The 15131-nt window shown below is 47.8% G+C and overlaps 1 long non-coding RNA gene across 1 annotated transcript in view; it reads left to right on the top strand.

Annotated features, from left to right (window-relative positions):
- LOC130368700 (uncharacterized) overlaps positions 1-15131 on the top strand; it is a 48812-nt gene that overhangs the window by 29715 nt on the left and 3966 nt on the right. The window contains exon 2 of the long non-coding RNA XR_008892545.1: positions 1697-1781. This is a non-coding gene — a long non-coding RNA (uncharacterized LOC130368700). The remainder of the gene's footprint in view (positions 1-1696; positions 1782-15131) is intronic.

The following is a 15131-nucleotide window of genomic DNA, read 5'->3' as shown; positions in this document are numbered from 1 at the left end:
GGAACGCCATGATGCAGATGGGAGAACGGGGAGCGGAGCGGCAGCAGGTGTCAGATTATGTATCTGGGACATTGAACGAGTCCCCGATACCATGGAAATGGCTAGTATCGGCCCCGATACAGATACTAGTATCGGTATGGGGACATCCCGAGTAATAACTTTAGAACGCTTTTTCTGAGTGGAGTGATTCTGAGATAGTTTTTTCGTGATATTTTATACTTTATAGAAGTGGTGCATTTTTATTGACACATGCATTTTTTGTGAAAAACTCCAAAATATTGTGAAACACTAGATAATTTTGGCCGTTTTTTTTATTTTTTTATTTTTTATGGTGTACACTGTGCGGTAAAAGTGATGTTATATTTATTCTGTGGGTCAGTACGATTATGACGATACCCATTTTATGTAGCTTTCTATGTTCTTTTTCCTTTTCTGAGCAAAATTCTTTTTCTGCCATTCAATTTTACAACAGCCAAAAATTTAGATTTTTCGTCCGACACCATTTAGTGAGGACTTATTTTTTGCCGGATGAGCTTTACTTTTTATTGGTATCATTTTTGCTAAACGTGCTAACTTTTGATCTTTTTTATTCCGCTATTTGTACCAAAATTGGCGAATTTTGTGCTTTTTTGTTGTTGTTTTTTACGGCGTTCACCGGGGGGGGGGGGGGGGGGGGGAATAAGGTACATTATAGTTTTATAATACATGTCATTACAGACTTGGCAATACTTATTATGTATATGATTTGTGTTTTACATCTTTTTTGATGACAATACAGGGTTTTATTGGGAAAGGGGCTTTTTTTTATTAATTTTTTACGCTTCAAACATGTATTGAACAAACTTTTATTATTTAATTTTTCACTTTTTACAGGTTATACTATGCTGCAATACATTTTTACTGCAGCATAGTATAACCTGATCTGCTGCAGATACTACAGACTGTGCGATCCACAGGCTTCTGTAGAAGGCAGACAGGAGGTCATCAGCTGATCTCCTGCTGCTATAGCAACTAATGGCAACCCCCGATGGTATCGCAGGGCCGCTGTTGGCGCTCCCACTGTCAATACCATAGATGCCCTGATCAGGATTGATCACAGCATCTATAAAGTTAATACTGCCGGGATCTGCGCAATCGCGGCCCCAGCAGCTGCGGCAGGACCCCGTCTGTGATTAAAAGCCGGGTCCCGCCGCCGATCTCCTGCGCTGCCCACGGCAGTGCAGGAGATCGCTAGGATGTATGCATATGTCCCGGCGTGCGAACATGTCAGGTGCTGGGACATATGCATACATCCTATAGCGGGAAGGGGTTAAATCTTTTAGTCACATGTTTCTTTTGTATACTAAAGTACTTGTAAAGGCTTTTATTGGAAAATACATCAAGTTTATGCACTGAACAGTTTTGATTCTGCTTATTAAAGAATTCTGCACTTCACCCTGACCTAATGGATATCAGCTTCTGGGCCAAATCCTGACTGATGCCAACCCATTATAAACTAATAGGTGCTTGTAGTTTATCACAATTCTGTGCTTTTTTTGTTTACCTGCCGTTTGAGCATTGCTCACAGGGTCCTAATGGGATTGAGAGCTGGGAAGTTTCCCGGTCAAGGACCCAATGTTTAGTTATCACTTTTGCTCTGTAACGTGGTTTCCATCATTCTTAAAAAAGTCATTGTCCATTACCAAATTGCTTCTAGATTGCTACAGTCTGAAGGAGGCTTCACTGAGGAAATAACTTTACCCGAATCCTCTGCGGTCCGATCCATGTACTTCCTGCAGAATGTAAGCATGTCCTTGATATTTTTCTTCTAGAGAAGGGGCTTCTTTGCTGCCCTTTTTGACACCAGGCCAGTCTCCAAAAGCCTTAAACCCTTAACCCCTTAAGGACTCAGGGTTTTTCCGTTTTTGCACTTTCGTTTTTTCCTCCTTACCTTTTAAAAATCATAACCCTTTCAATTTTCCACCTAAAAATCCATATTATGGCTTATTTTTTGCGTCGCCAATTCTACTTTGCAGTGACATTAGTCATTTTACCCAAAAATGCACGGCGAAACGGAAAAAAAAATCATTGTGCGACAAAATCGGAAAAAAAACGCCATTTTGTAACTTTTGGGGGCTTTCGTTTCTACGCAGTGCATATTTCGGTAAAAATTACACCTTATCATTATTCTGTAGGTCCATACGGTTAAAATGATACCCTACTTATATAGGTTTGATTTTGTCGCACTTCTGGAAAAAATCATAACTACATGCAGGAAAATTTATACGTTTAAAAATGTCATCTTCTGACCCCTATAACTTTTTTATTTTTCTACGTATGGGGTGGTATGAGGACTCATTTTTTGCGCCGTGATCTGAAGTTTTTATCGGTATGATTTTTGTTTTGATCGGACTTTTTGATCACTTTTTATTCATTTTTTAATGATATAAAAAGTGACCAAAATACGCTTTTTTGGACTTTGGATTTTTTTGGCGCGTACGCCATTGACCGTACGGCTTAATTAATGATATATTTTTATAGTTCGGACATTTACGCACGCGGCGATACCACATATGTTTATTTTTTATTTTTTTTACACTGTTTTATTTTTTTTATGGGAAAAGGGGGGTGATTCAAACTTTTATTAGGGAAGGGGTTAAATGACCTTTATTAACACTTTTTTTTTACATTTTTTTTGCAGTGTTATAGGTCCCATAGGGACCTATAACACTGCACACACTGATCTCTAATGCTGTTCACTGGCGTGTATTAACACGCCTGTGATCAGCATTATCGGCGCTTGACTGCTCCTGCCTGGATCTCAGGCACGGAGCAGTCATTCGTCGATCGGACACCGGGGAGGCAGGTAAGAGCCCTCCCGGTGTCCGATCAGCTGTTCGGGACGCCGCGATTTCACCGCGGCGGTCCCGAACAGCCCGACTGAGCAGCCGGGTCACTTTCACTTTCACTTTAGAAGCGGCGGTCAGCTTTGACCGCCGCTTCTAAAGGGTTAATACCGCACATCGCCGCGATCGGCGATGTGTGGTATTAGCCGCGGGTCCCGGCCGTTGATTAGCGCCGGGACCGACGCGATATGATGCGGGATCGCAGCGCGATCCCGCTTCATATCGCGGGAGCCGGCGCAGGACGTAAATATACGTCCTGCGTCGTTAAGGGGTTAAAGGGGTACTCCCGTGGAAAACATTTTTTATTTTTATTTTTTTTAAATCAACTGGTGCCAGAAAGTTAAACAGATTTGTAAATGACTTCTATTAAAAATTCTTAATCCTTCCAGTACATTTTAGGGGCTTTATACCACAGAGGAAATTGTTTTCTTTTTGAATTTCACTTCTATCATGACCACAGTGCTCTCTGCTGACCTCTGCTGTCCATTTTAGGAACTGTCCAGAAAAGAAGAAAATCCCCATAGCAAACATATGCTGCTCTTGACAGTTCCTAAAATGGACAGCAGAGGTCAGCAGTGAGCACTGTGGTCAAGACAGAAGAGAAATCCAAAAAGAAAACCATTTCCTTTGTAGTATACATCCCCTAAAAAGTACTGGAAGGATTAAGATTTTTTTAATAGAAGTAATTTACAAATCTGTTTAACTTTCTGGGAACAGTTGATTTAAAAAAAAAAGTTTTCCATGGGAGTACGCCTTTAAGGACATGGCTCATTTTGGCCAGAAGACACGCTCATTTTCTAATTTTTTCCTCCTTGCCTTCTAGGAGGCATAACTCTTTTTGTCCACCTACAGACCCATGTGAGAGCTTGTTTTTTCGCATCCAATTGTTGTTTGTAATGACATCTTTAATGTTACCATAAAATTGTGGTAGCCCAGAACAGAAGTGGCCCTTCTGTACCCTACTGGTCCTATCAGGTGGACTCAGTCCCAGTCCCCTGGCCCCCACTTCTCAGAATTCCTTCTACCCTTTTTAGGTTAATGTAATGTCATGTAATGTGTTAATAAGTTAATGTACCTTTAAATCCTTTTGTTAAAGGGGTTCTCTGCCCCTAGACATCTTATTCCCTATCCAAAGGATGGGGCATAAGATGTCTGATCGTGGGGGGCCCGCCAATGGGACCCCTGCGATCCCCCCTGCAGCAGCCCGGTAGCTCAGCAGCCCAGAGCTACATTTTTTCCGAGGCTGATGACGGGCGGTGCAGGGGGCTAGGCATCATGACATCACGACCCGCCCCCTTGTAACATCATGCCCTGCCCCCTCAATACAAGTCTATGGGAGAGGGTGTGATGCCCCTTCCATTGACTTGCAATGAGGGGGCAGACGTGATGTCACGAGGGGACAGGCCGTGACGTCACAATGCCCCGCCCCTGCACCGGCTGTCATCAGCTTCAGAGAAAACTTAGCTCAGGGCTGCTGAGGTATCGGGCTGCTGCAGGGGGGATCGCAGGGGCAGGCCCAGTGGCAGGCCCCCAGCAATCAGACATTTTATCCCCTATCCTTTGGATAGAGGATAAGATATCTAGGGGCAGAGTACCCCTTTAAGGCCTATGTAACAAAGGAAGGTGCAGGTGACCAGGTGACCTGTTGTGACCTGTGGGCATCCTCCTAATTGCTCCCTTATATACCTGGGGGGGGGGGAGAAAGCTTAATCAGTGTTAAGCTGAGGTACAGTCAAGTGAAGACCTTAGAGTTGTCTGGTGTTCCTGAGGGAGACCAAGGCCTAGTCACGCAGCCACACATCTATTACCAGTTAACCCCCTGCAATTGAAAGTCAAAGCCTGGTAAGCACAAATACAAGGGAGAAGACTAGTCAGCATAGCCAAGTCTGTCAAGTCTTTAAAGTCAGCATGGGTGACATAATTGAGTCCAAGTCCACTACAAGTCCCAGAGAGCCAACAAGTCTCCTAAAGTCCACTGAGCATCTCCTTGAGCCTAAACTGAGCTGTAAAAACTTTAACATCTGTCTGCTTCAGTAAAGTGACGTTGTTCCGTAACCTTGCATCGGAGTGATTATTTGCCCTGCGCCTGGCCCAGCAACTAGCAGCCATGCCTCAGGTGGTATAGAGGATAACCACACCCTGGTGTCACAAACATAAAGGCTTAATACCATCTGCTCTAAGGGTTAACAACATCTGCCTGTCATTACACCTTCTACCACAACTTTTGGCATTAGGAACAGGAGACGGGTGTGTGCCTTATACCAAAAATAACCCACCCCCAGTCTGAACTGTGTCCAGTATTGCAAAAACCGCACGTCTGTTCAAAATTGTGTGGGACTTTGTCTGTGAAACTCATATGTTAAGAGGCGCTTGTGAAATAGAGGGGGAAGTGAAGAAAAGTTTGTCTGCCATTGTGAACAGTGTTGAAGTTGTGCCCGCCATGTGTAAAGTCTCTACTGAAGCTATGCTGTGTTGCAAAATGTTTGTTGTACCTGAAGGGGTTAAAACAGTGGAAGAAAAGCGCAAAAAGAAGTCCTGCGCAGGTCAGCGTCCCGCCCCTGAGCGTGGAAGTCAAGTTGCAGTCTTGAAGTGGAACCAGAAAGGTCTGCCCCTTGTTGCTGGGGGGCGGAAGTAAGGGACGCACTGCTGACATACTTCCTGCCAGCAGCCATCTTGCCAAAGCCCAATATAAAAGGAGCAACGCCGCTGGACCTCTGAGGTCTGTGGGAGGTTGGTGAGTAGAGCGGGATGGCGGAGGCACAGGATAGCACGAGGTCTGTGGGTCCCAGGATGGCGCCCAGTGTCCGCAGGGTAGCAGCAGCCACGGCTCAGGTGTTCCAGGAGCTGGCAGACTGGCTGCAGAGGCAGTCGATAGAGGATGAGGAGGCATGCTTGAAAGTCCCACTGCTGGAACGCCCGCATCATCCAGAGGAGCATCGCCGGTGAGGCTGTCTACACATCATCGATCCTGGGGGTCCTCGGCAGAGCTACCTACAGAAGAGTTTGATGTGAGTATGGAAGCCGCTTTTTCTACCCCCTCCAGTCAGTATAGCCGAGAGTCCACCCCCCCCCCCCCCCCAGGCCCAGAAGACCACTGTACACCCCACTTCACCCTGTCTTCCAGAGTGGGTATTCGGCAATGAGCTTCAACTAATCCGGTACATGCACCAGTACCTACTCCCTCTGCCTGGAAAAGAACATCCCCCATCCCAACAGCAGTGTCTGAGAGGGCCAGGCAGGAGACCCAGATAGCTGCAATTGTGGAAGGGATAAGGGCGCAGAAGTGGCGTGAATACTGCCCAAAAGAATTGCCCTATGAAGTGCGGCAGGCTCCGCAGTCAGACACCAAACATTTGGAGTGCCTGTACATCCACATGTTGGACCACCCCAGAGCAGGAGAACCACCCCTTGAGAGGCGAAGAGCCACAGTAATTAAGTTTGACAGAGTCCGGAGGTTTGGCACCTTAATGGACTGCTACCATGAGGGCACTGTCCTTGTCAACAGGCGAGCAGTCAAGAGAGACTATCTTCCCACACATTTACACTCCTTGGAGAGCGGGGAGATTCTGGAGTACACCCCAGTCCGCAGTGCATGAGGAGAATGGGCGGCAGCTGTGACCCGACCTAAGAATCCCATATAGCTCCCCTTTGTCTGCTTTACCTAGAAGGATTGGGAGTCGGATCCCTTTGGTCTACTACCTCCACGAGTCAAGGGTCAAGTGATGGAGGAGGAGTTCCTGCCTGAGATGCCTGTTATGGCAACCAAGTACCAACCAGGAGCAAGAAAGAAGTCTATAGATGTGCCCAGGCCTATTCCTAGCATTGAGGAGGTTTGGCCGGCCCAACAGGCACCTACAATATGCCCCCCAGTGGCACAAGCTGCTGCGGTCTAGATGGTGGTAACAGTTAGCCCCGCCATCACTGATTCTAAGTTATACCAGGTGTCATGGAACACCAGATTCAGTCCCTTGGAGGGGGCACAGTCCCATGGTCCCCGCTACATGTCTCAGCCCAGAAAACACCCTGATAGGCGAGGGGGATTTGTTAGTTGAGGGGGATTTGCTAGTTGCAGCACACAGTGCCAGAGAAAGCTGTGTGTGGAGTTCTTCCCTGTGGTAGCTACAAGAGTGGAAGCAGCTGGACAGCCTAGCTGGAGGCCTGGAAAAAGACTTGCTTGATGCCGCATGGCGTGAACTCATGTGTGAACAAACACCTAAAGATTACAGGTGGCCTTTTGTTACGTTTTCCTATGTTCTACGTTTAAAGACTGTTTGCCGTGTGTGAATAAAACACTGAACATTAATTTGAAAAGCGCTGTCTCCTTGCGTCCATACTGCAAACGCACCTGTTTGCAAGAGCGAGTCATCACATTTGGTGGAGGATGCGGGCAACACAGTGAGGTCAGCGGTTGAATTGCAGTACGCGGTTGCCAAGAACCCGCTGGAGTTGTTGTTAGGGGCAACGAACCGCCGACACGTGACTTTCCAGTGTCTGCAGTGATCCAGTGTTTGCAGTGTTGCCAAAATGGAGGCCGTGATGAAAGCGCTCATGGAGGCCAACTTGCAACAGCAGGAGACCAACAAGCACAAGCAGGAGGCCAACAAGCATCAGCAGGAGACCAACCAGCTACTGCTACAGCAGGTGATGGCGCTTCAAGCCACAGCGACGACCCGGACCAACCCTGACGCCAGGAAGGCTGTGCAGATTGTGATGCCAAAGATGACCACCACCGATGACGTTGAGACCTACCTGGCGGTGTTTGAAAGAGTGGTTGTGAGGGAAAGGTTACCCCGGAACCAGTGGGTTGAGGTCAGCGCTCCATTCCTGACGTCCGGGTCCCAGCAGGCCTATTTTGACTTACCTGATGACCAGGCGGCTAACTACGACATGGTCAAGGGTGAGATATTGGCAAGACTGGGGGTAAATGTGTGGGTCTGAGCCCAGTGAGTAAGGCAGTGGGAGTATAAGCCGGCTGAGCCTGCCTGGCCGCAATATTGTGACCTGTTCCAGCAGCTGCAGAAGTGGTTGCAGTCGGAGATCCCACTGCCATACTGGACCGACTCCTGGCCGATATGTTCTGGAGGGCTCTGCCTTACACCCTCCAGAGCTGGATTGACCAGGCATCCCCAAGTAACGCGTTGGATATGGTAGACCTTGTGGAGAGGTACGAGGTCACCATCAAGCTGCGGGAGGGGCGGTCCCCACCCTTGCCCAGGCGGCTAGAAAACCCCAAAAGTCCCCGGGAGGTGTTTCCCAAAGGCCCCGCCCCATTGCTATGTTGGGGGTGTAAGCAACCGGGACATGTTAGGGCCAACTGTCCCCAGCGGGAAGAGCCCATGGACACAAACTATGCCCTCCGGCCGTCCCTGTATGCCCAGAGACTGTGTGCCGTGGGTAATCCCAGGGCAGGAGACTCTCATCACCTCCCGAGCTGGGGGGGCGTGTCGAGGAGGCATTTTTGGACTCTGGGAGTATGGTGACCCTGGTGAGGTCCAATATGGTGCCGCACGTGCACTACACAGGACGACAGGCGGGGGTTTTGTGTATCCACGGGGACTTAAAAGACTACCCAACCGCCCTGGTTACCGTGACAACCCCAAACGGCCGATGGACTCACGAGATGGCCGTGGCAGTCAGGCTACCTCTAGCAAGCACATGGAGAGCTGTGTGGCGCCCCAAAGAATTTCCACCCCACACCACTACTGACCCACCGCCAAACCAGTTATGCTGGAAGAAGTTGCAGGAAGCAGAATGTTCTCCACGGCGTCTCCAGTCTGTCACATGTGCTCAGTGTGAACCTGCTTTCATCTGTGAAGAGCACAGGGCACCAGTGGCGAATTTGCCAATCTTGGTGTTCTCTGGCAAGTGCCAAACGTCCTGCACGGCGTTGGGCTGTAAGCAAAACCCCCACCTGTGGACGTCGGGCCCTCATACCACCCTCATGGAGTCTGTTTTTGACCGTTTGAGTGGACACATGCACATATGTGGCCTGCTGGAGGTAATTTTGCAGGACTCTGGCAGTGCTCCTCCTTGCACAAAGGTGGAGGTAGCGGTCCTGCTGCTGGGTTGTTGCCCTCCTACGGCCTCTTCCACATCTCCTGATGTTACTGGCCTATCTCCTGGTAGGGCCTCCATGCTCTGGACACTACACTGACAGACCGACAAACCTTCTTGCCACAGCCTGCATTGATGTGCCATCCTGGATGAGCTGCACTACCTGAGCCACTTGTGTGGGTTGTAGACTCCGTCTCATGCTACCACTAGAGTGAAAGCACCTCCAGCATTCAAAAGTGACCAAAACATCAGCCAGGAAGCATAGGAACTGAGAAGTGGTCGGTGGTCACCACCTGCAGAACCACTCCTTTATTGGGGGTGTCTTGCTAATTGCCTATAATTTCCACCTGTTGTCTGTTCCATTTGCACAAAAGCATGTGAAATTAATTGTCAATCAGTGTTGCTTCCTGAGTGGACAGTGTGATTTCACAGAACTGTGATTGACTTTGAGTTACACTGTGTTGTTTAAGTGTTATGTATAAGTATACATGTATATGTATAAGTGTTATTTTTTTTAGCAGTGTATTATGTGGGTAATTGCTAACCAGAATGAGAAAACATATTGGAAGTATGTATAAGACACAACAATAAATGAGCCACAACCAGGTAAACCACTCAATCCAATCACACTTTACACATTATGGGATTTCATGGGGCCAATTGGTGAGTACTTTAAGATGGGCTATATATAAGAGGAGGACACCTGGCAATTTGGCACACACTTTAATTTTGCCCGATTGTCCTGTGGCGACCAAGACCATCCCAAAAATACTTCTCAGAGGATATCATTATCAGGACCTACGGACAACATGCTTAACAGCCCATAACTACAACTGCAACTAGATGAAATACATTAGAAGTACTTCATGGGGGAGATTTGGCTAAACCTGGGCAAAGTAAAAGTGAAGCAGTAGTCCACAGCAACCAATCCGATAAAAGTGGGGAAAGTAAGGGGGGCACCGTGAGTTTTTATGAGAGACTATACCAGTGGTACATGTGCCACTTGTCCTATATGAGCTTTCACTGTGGCACAGACTTTTTAATGCAATGATCCATTGCAGGAGTCAATATGGTGCACAGCACCTTGGAATTATCTTTATGAAAATCATACAAACAGTGTCTTAGCATATAGACCCTTGGAATCATCTGTATAAGAGATATATGAACAGTGTCATATTGCATCATATTTCACAAGAAGCAGAGAGCGAAGCCTTTTTTCCTTTGTTTTCCAGCAGGAACATAATTCCTTCTATGGTGAATCAGTGTGTCCATTTTATGTACAGGGTGGGCCATTTATATAGATACACCTTAATAAAATGGGAATGGTTAGTGATATACTAATGTGCCACAAACAGGAAGTTAATATGTGAAGGTGGAAACTTTTCAAGATGGGTGGTGACCATGGCAGCCATTTTGAAGTTGGCCATTTTGAATCCAACTTTTGTTTTTTCCATAGGAAGAGGGTCATGTGACACATCAAACTTATTGGGAATTTCACAAGAAAAACAATGATGTGCTTGGTTTTAACATAACTTTATTCTTTCATGAGTTATTTACAAGTTTCTGACCACTTATAAAATGTGTTTAATGTGCTGCCCATTGTGTTGGATTGTCAATGCAACCCTCTTCTCTCACTCTTCACACACCTATGGCAACACCGCAGGAGAAATGCTAGCACAGGCTTCCAGTATCCGTAGTTTCAGGTGCTGCACATCTAGTATCTTCACAGCATAGACAATGCCTTCAGATGACCTCAAAGATAAAAGTCTAAGGGGGTCAGATCGGGAGACCTTGGGGGCCATTCAACTGGCCCACGACAACCAATCCACTTTCTAGGAAACTGTTCATCTAGGAATGCTCGGACCGGACACCCATAATGTGGTGGTGCACCATCTTGCTGGAAAAACTCAGCGAATGTGCCAGCTTCAGTGCATAAAAAGGGAAACACATCATCATGTAGCAATTTTGCATATCCAGTGGCCTACATAATGATGAGTTTCCCTCTTTATGCACTGAAGCTGGCACGTTCCCTGAGTTTTTCCAGCAAGATGGTGCACCACCACATTTTGGGTGTCAGGTCCGAGCATTCCTAGATGAACAGTTTCCTGGAAAGTGGATAGGTCATCGTCAGCCAGTTGAATGGCCCCCAAGGTCTCCCGATCTGACCCCCTTAGACTTTTATCTTTGGGGTCATCTGAAGGCAATTGTCTATGCTGTGAAGATACGAGATGTGCAGCACCTGAAACTACGGATACTGGAAGCCTGTGCTAGCATTTCTCCTGCGGTGTTGCTATCAGTGTGTGAAGAGTGGGAGAAGAGGGTTGCATTGACAATCCAACACAATGGGCAGCACATTGAACACATTTTATAAGTGGTCAGAAACTTGTAAATAACTCATGAAAGAATAAAGTTACATTAAAACCAAGCATATCATTGTTTTTCTTGTGAAATTCCCAATAGGTTTGATGTGTCACATGACCCTCTTCCTATTGAAAAAACAAAAGTTGGATTCAAAATGGCCGACTTCAAAATGGCCACCATGGTCAACACCCATCTTGAAAAGTTTCCGCCCTCACATATACTAATGTGCCACAAACAGGAAGTTAATATCACCAACCATTCCCATTTTATTAAGGTGTATCCATATAAATGGCCCACCCAGAGGCGGCTCTAGACTTTTTGAGGCCTTAGGCAAAAATATATCTGAGGCCTCCCAAGCGCGATAAAAAAAAAAGAAAAAAAAAAATTTAAAAAAAAATATATATTTTTTTTTTACGTGGGGCTCACCAATGATGTCTTCTCTAATTTGCTTTGTTGGCTTCTTTTCTCCATTTGGTCCGGGCCATCATGACAATTTCTTCCACCCACAATTCTTCACCCTTAAACCTGCAAAACAAACCTATTAGGCTCCACCCTTTTTTTTACCTGGGGGTGACAGAGGGGTGTAGAAGAGTGTACATGGGTGACAGAGGGGTGTAGAGGAGTGTACATGGGTGACAGAGGGGTGTAGAGGAGTGTACATGGGTGACAGAGGGGTGTAGAGGAGTGTACATGGGTGAGAGGGTGTAGAGGAGTGTACATGGGTGACAGAGGGGTGTAGAGGAGTGTACATGGGTGGCAGAGGGTGTAGAGGAGTGTACATGGGTGACAGGTGTGTAGGAGTGTACATGGGTGACAGAGGGGTGTAGAGGAGTGTACATGGGTGGCAGAGGGGTGTAGAGGAGTGTACATGGGTGACAGAGGGGTGTAGAGGAGTGTACACGAGTGACAGAGGGGTGTAGAGGAGTGTACACGGGTGGCAGAGGGGTGTAGAGGAGTGTACATGGGTGGCAGAGGGTGTAGAGGAGTGTACATGGGTGACAGGTGTGTAGAGGAGTGTACATGGGTGACAGAGGGGTGTAGAGGAGTGTACATGGGTGACAGAGGGGTGTAGAGGAGTGTACATGGGTGACAGAGGGGTGTAGAGGAGTGTACATGGGTGACAGAGGGGTGTAGAGGAGTGTACATGGGTGACAGAGGGGTGTAGAGGAGTGTACATGGGTGACAGAGGGGTGTAGAGGAGTGTACATGGGTGACAGAGGGGTGTAGAGGAGTGTACATGGGTGGCAGAGGGGTGTAGAGGAGTGTACATGGGTGGCAGAGGGGTGTACATGGGTGACAGAGGGGTGTAGAGGAGTGTACATGGGTGACAGAGGGGTGTAGAGGAGTGTACATGGGTGGCAGAGGGGTGTAGAGGAGTGTACATGGGTGACAGAGGGGTGTAGAGGAGTATACATGGGTGACAGAGGGTGTAGAGGAGTGTACATGGGTGACAGAGGGGTGTAGAGGAGTGTACATGGGTGGCAGAGGGGTGTACATGGGTGGCAGAGGGGTGTAGAGGAGTGTACATGGGTGACAGAGGGGTGTAGAGGAGTATACATGGGTGACAGAGGGTGTAGAGGAGTATACATGGGTGGCAGAGGGATGTACATGGGTGGCAGAGGGGTGTAGAGGAGTGTAGAGAGGGGTGTAGAGGAGTGTACATGGGTGGCAGAGGAGTGTAGAGAGGAGTGTAGGGAGGTGTACAAGGGTGACAGATGGGTGTAGAAGAGTGAACATGAGTGATGGGGGCATAGGGGGTGACAGAGGGGTGGACAGGAGTGACAAGGTGGTAACAGAGGGGTGGACAGGGGTGAATAGGGGGTGGACATGGGTGACAAGGATGTGGTAAGGGGGGTGGACAATGGAGGATGAACATGGGTGACAGAGGGTTGGATGGGGGGGTGGACATGGATGACAGGAGGGTGGACATGGGAGACAGGGGTCAGAGGGGTGGACAAGGGGGTAAAAGAGGGACAGGAGTGACAGAGAGGGGTGGACTGGGGTAACAAAGGGACAGATGGGTGAACAGGAGGGTGGAAATAGGCGACAGGGTAGACTACGGGGATAGACGGAGTAAAACATGGGTGACAGGGATGGACAGCGGAGTGGACAAGGCGGACATGGATGACAGGAGGGTGGACATGAGTGGCGGGATGATAGGAGGGTGGACATAGGTGAGGGGGGGTGGACATGGGTGACAGGGGGTGAAGAGGGATGAAAGGAGGGTGGACATGGGTGACAGGGGGGTGGACATGTTATTACAACATTATTACGGACAGTGTACACACCTGACATCCTAACTGGCCATGGTGTGGGATGAGTATGGACTGGATCGGTGTTTCCCAACCAGGGTGCCTCCAGCTGTTGCAAAACTACAACTCCCAGCATGCCTGGACAGACTTAGGCTGTCCGGGCATGCTGGGAGTTGTAGTTTTGCAACAGCTGGAGGCACCCTGTTTGGGAAACACTGGTCTGGCGGGGGTTTGAGGGGGGCTAGACATGGGTGACAGGGGGGGGGTAGACATGTGTGACGGGGGGTGCAGAGGGTGGACCTGGGTGACGGTGAGGGGGTTTGGACAGGGTTGAGAAGGGGTAACAAGGGGGTGGAGAGGGTACGGTACCTTAAGCAAGCCGGCCCGCGCAGCTTGCAGTTCCACGGCAGTCCAGCGCAAATACAGCTCGCTCCGCCGTTGGGCACCATTTCTGGCTCACTGCGCCGCAAGGGGGTGGGGGACGGGGAGGGGGGGTTCACTCAGGGGACGCAAGGGGACGCTGTGTGCGCAGTGCGCACGCAGGCTTCCCTTCCCCCCTGCGTGCAGGCCGGGGTGGGACATTTGGAAAAAAAAAAAAATGTCGCCAAAATCACTGCTCTAACTACATGATTTAGGTGGCCGAGAGGCCCCTTTTAGCGCGAGGCCTTAGGCGGCCGCCTAAATCTCCTAATTAGAGAGCCGCCTCTGGGCCCACCCTGTACATTCGCACCTCATTGTGAATTTACTGCATATAGCACTTAATAAATTTACTTTAGCTAAAAAGCCAAACAATTAAATTCTATGGACTTTTGCCTCGCTTATGCACTATGGAGATTACATGGCTGTGCGTTTGATTTGATTTTTAGCTCCTTTGTTGAAGCCCTGCTCCTCCACTCTTCGGCAAAACAGAAAGTTGTATTCTTTTTAAATTGTGGAGAAACTAAGAAAAGAAAATGCCAAAAGTGGAAAACTTAAGTCAATTGATGTCCCTGTGTCACAGTTCGCTGTCATTTTTCAGAAGTAAAGCAGCACAATGATCGTGGCAAGTATTACCAGGCTGTAACCAAGACAGTTCACAACTCCAAGTTCACCCTCTACAGAAAAAAAATGTGTACACCCACAGATGAACATAATAATGTGGATGTACAAATGGAATTTAATAGGGGAGATTTATCAAAGTTGTCTCTGTCCCGCATCAATATAGACCAATTAGTCTATTGTGCGCCTAATTTATCAAAAGGCGCAAGGCTCTTGATAAATTCTGTGCATAGACTTCATGATCTATACTTTAGACTGTATTTACACCTGCTCCGGCATGGTCTGACATTTCGGCGTACTTACAGCCGATGCGACTGGTCGCTGAAAAGTCGCTTTTGATAAATTCAGCACCAATGCATTTTTCTGTCTAAAATAGACTAGAATGCATCATGTTCAAAAAATCCTCTAAAGCAAAAGTCACAAAAAAGTCGCACATATTTAGACTGCGACTTTCTGTGCGACAAATTTAGACAAGAAAAATCAGTCTAAATCCTTTGATAAATCTCCCCCTTTGTTTCCAAGACAGTGTTTTTTTTGTTAG

This window comes from Hyla sarda, chromosome 4 (assembly GCF_029499605.1).
Source record: "Hyla sarda isolate aHylSar1 chromosome 4, aHylSar1.hap1, whole genome shotgun sequence".
Taxonomy (NCBI): Eukaryota; Metazoa; Chordata; class Amphibia; order Anura; family Hylidae; genus Hyla; species Hyla sarda.
Note: the sequence above shows the minus strand (reverse complement) of the source record. Positions and strands in the feature narration are given on the sequence as shown.